Below are 3,374 nucleotides of genomic sequence, written 5' to 3'. Positions count from 1 at the left end.
AGCTGGACCTTCTGGTGGTCTAGCATGTCATGGTATGTGAAAAACTACTCCACCAAATAAGTCTAGTCCAACGGATCTCCTCTAGAGAATTTTGGAAAATCAAGCTTGATAGTCCAGTCCAAGATTGGATCCCAATTGTGGCTTGTCATCACGAGCCAAATGACCTTGTGGTCGTGGCTAGTCAAGTGGGTCATAAGCCCACGGGTCTAGCTCATGTCATGCCCGGACCACATGCGAGTTCGGCTCAGTTTGATGGCGTGGGCCTACCAAGTCATTCCACTATTCATTCTCGAGCTCATACTCGTGTTCGGGGTCATGTTCATAGGTCCCAAATTGGTTTGCACGAGGTGGTCGAACTGATTTGCTAAAATTTGGTCTGCCTAAAAAATTATACACTTCATCACCTTCATGCAAATAACCTAATCCTAACCTATGGCTGAATTTGGAATTTAGCCTAGCGACATAGCCATAGGTTGCATGGGGGAGCGGCAGCTGGGTACAGTCATAGGTCACCGGCAATTGGCCCTTGGCTGGTCCTCGCGGCGATGGAACACCGACATGTGGTGATGTAGGGATATCACTCTCCACTGCTCGAGCTGGCTGCACGGGCCACCACGGTGCTCCTCTGGTGGTCTCTGCCAGACCTAGTGGTTGCTGTTAGTACCCCTGACCCCATTATAGTGGAGCTGTGGTGGTGAGACAAACGGTGGGTGGCGCTCCAGTGAGGTGGGTTTAGGGAAGGCTGCAATGTAGAAGGGCATCGTGCCCGGCCATCTGACGCACGTCGATGGATGCGGAGTCCTCCATAGGCTTGTAGTTGGCCCGTGGAGGCCAACCGTGGCCGCCGATGGTTGTAGGAGCAATGGCCCCGAGGTTGCATAGCTAGGGTTCACTGTAGTGGAGAGAACCACCGCAGGCAATCTGTCAGTCATCTCCTACGGTTGCCGTCGACCTAGCTCGAGTGCGGGGGTCCCTTTGATACGATCCAGGTCAGATTGTATCACATCATAGGGACATTGGGCTCGATGGATTGAATCTTGTTATCTTATTTATTCTGCTTATATAGTTTAGTTAGAGCCTAAGTAGGTTATAATTTATTTAATTATCTAAGTTCATTAACTTATGTGCAGTTTTAAGAAAATATTCTATAGATGCTGTCAACTGAATATTATGAAACCACTTGGAGAAGATGGAAGACATCCTGATCTACAACTTTCTTATTCAAGGTTTCTCCAAATTAGGACTCTATCTGTGGAAGAATGAAGAAATATTCTGAGAAAAATAAGAAATGCTGATTTAGCTAAGTTATATATATATATATATATATCTCTAGGTCATATTTATCTTTATGGATAATTTCTTTTTCACTCCCTGAACTGTCATCCATTTTCATAATGACCTCCTTAACTTTTTTTTGGTATACCCTGACCCCCTGAACTAATAGAAATATTTCACTCCCTTGTCGTCGTTGACGGAATCAGTGAATTGACTAAATTGCCCCTCCCCTTATAATGATAGAATAGTTAAGTGGTTTAGCTAATATTAAATATTTTTTTAATTCTTTCATCGCCCTCTATCCTAATCTCATTTCTCCCAAAAATCCTTTATTCCTCTCCCCTCTTTCTCACCCGACATCTCCTAGCACATCCCACCCCAGCCCAAGCCCAACTTGAGCACATCCTTTTCTCTCTTCCTCTCTTTCTCTCTTTCTCTCTCTCTCCTGTGGTTGTGCTTGAAGATCCTTTGCAATAATCCCATAAAAAATAGAAAAACTAACGAGAAGGGCGCAGACCCACATTCCCTTCTCCATGCCCATCCCTCTCAAGACCCCAATCTCTAAAAGCAAAGAGACTCAAAATTATTAAAGAATATGATGAAAAGAGGCTAATGGTGGCAACTTTTTAACCTTTTGTACTAGAAGGAAGAAATTTTTTGGTGAGTGGTTGAGAAAGAGTTCCTCCCTCCTAGCAATCTTTCTTTCTTTGCTTGCCTTGCTCTTGGCACGCTTAGCTTCAAATTGGTCAGACTATATTTTTTTCTCTTACTTTCTCAGCTTTGGATTTGTGAATGGTCTCCATCAGTGCTCTATTGTTCTTAAAGACATTACCTTTCACCTTCTCTTGTGCCTCTATGCCGATAACCAGAATGTCGCCCATTCCTCTTGGCCTCCAAGACTTGCTTTGCACGAGATCGCGAGTGAATTTTCATCGGTTTCTTGATGATGAATCCATCCTTATTAGGATCAAGCCAGTCCTTGCATTGGCCACAAACGAGAATGCTCGTGGCGAGCCGCTTCTCTAACTTGAGCAACACCATCGCCTCTCCTCAATCTTGATGTCGATCGCTCAATTTAGTGGAGAAGGAGAAGAACGAGGTCAACCTCAAGATTGGAAAAATGGAGAAAGAGGTGGGATGCAACAGAGATGGGGAGAGGGAAGGGTATTTTGGTCATCATAAAAATTTATTTTAAGTTGTCACTGCATATAAGGGTATTTTGGCTATTTAATTGTCACGTGACCAGCACATGACAACTTATGGATGGAATAGGTAATAGAACCTTAACGGAAGGGGTCAAGTTAGGTATTTCTAATAGTTCAAAGGGTCAATGTGTACCAAAAAAAGTTAAAGGGGTCATTGTGGAAATTGGTGATAGTTCAGGGGGTCAAAAGGGAATTATCTCTTATCTTTAATGTAAACCCATAAGGCAAGTCTAGTTAAATTATATAAGTCACTAAGGCAAGTTTAATTAAGTCATGTAAACCACTAAGACATGATCAATTAAGTCATGTAAGCCTCTAAAGCAAGTCATAGTTCGAGTCATATAAGCCTTTAGAGCTAAGTCCGAGTAGAACTCATTATACCCAACCTTTACATACAGAGGGGCTGGGCTTTAATCATCTAAGTATCCAAACATTGAGAACTAATTGAGTTTAGTTATTTTCTTATTCTCGTATTTATCGTTTTTATTATAGCCGTAGATCGTCTTTATTTTTCTAGGAATAGATCTAAGTTAGAAACCCAAATTCTACCTCCAACCTATAGCCATCATCACCTCCAGCAGCCACCCTACCCTTTAGTCGTCCACCACTACCCTTGGTCGTCTACCACCATCCAATGACTGCTGTAATGTCAGATATTTACTAGTTTGCCCCATTCTGACCTTGCTCTACTATTTTAATTATATCTTTTCATTCAGACGTCCCATCCTACTCTACGGTCGTCCACCACCATCCTTGGCCATTTGCCACCATCCGATGGCTGCTGTAATGTCAGATATTTACTGGTTTGCTTCGTTTTGACCTTGCTCTACTATTTTAATTATATCTTTTCATTCAGACGTCCAATTAATATGAAACTAGACATTCAAACCTTAT

At 42.5% G+C, this 3,374-nt stretch overlaps 1 pseudogene; it reads right to left on the bottom strand.

The window, feature by feature from the left end:
- Positions 1-454: 454 nt before the first annotated feature.
- LOC140780308 (large ribosomal subunit protein eL19y-like) lies at positions 455-2,316 on the bottom strand (annotated as a pseudogene).
- Between the last annotated feature and the right edge of the window lie 1,058 nt (positions 2,317-3,374).

This window comes from Typha latifolia, chromosome 1 (genome assembly GCF_019914945.1).
Source record: "Typha latifolia isolate L0001 chromosome 1, TyphaL0001v2, whole genome shotgun sequence".
Taxonomy (NCBI): Eukaryota; Viridiplantae; Streptophyta; class Magnoliopsida; order Poales; family Typhaceae; genus Typha; species Typha latifolia.
This window is presented reverse-complemented; position numbering and strand designations above follow the sequence as displayed.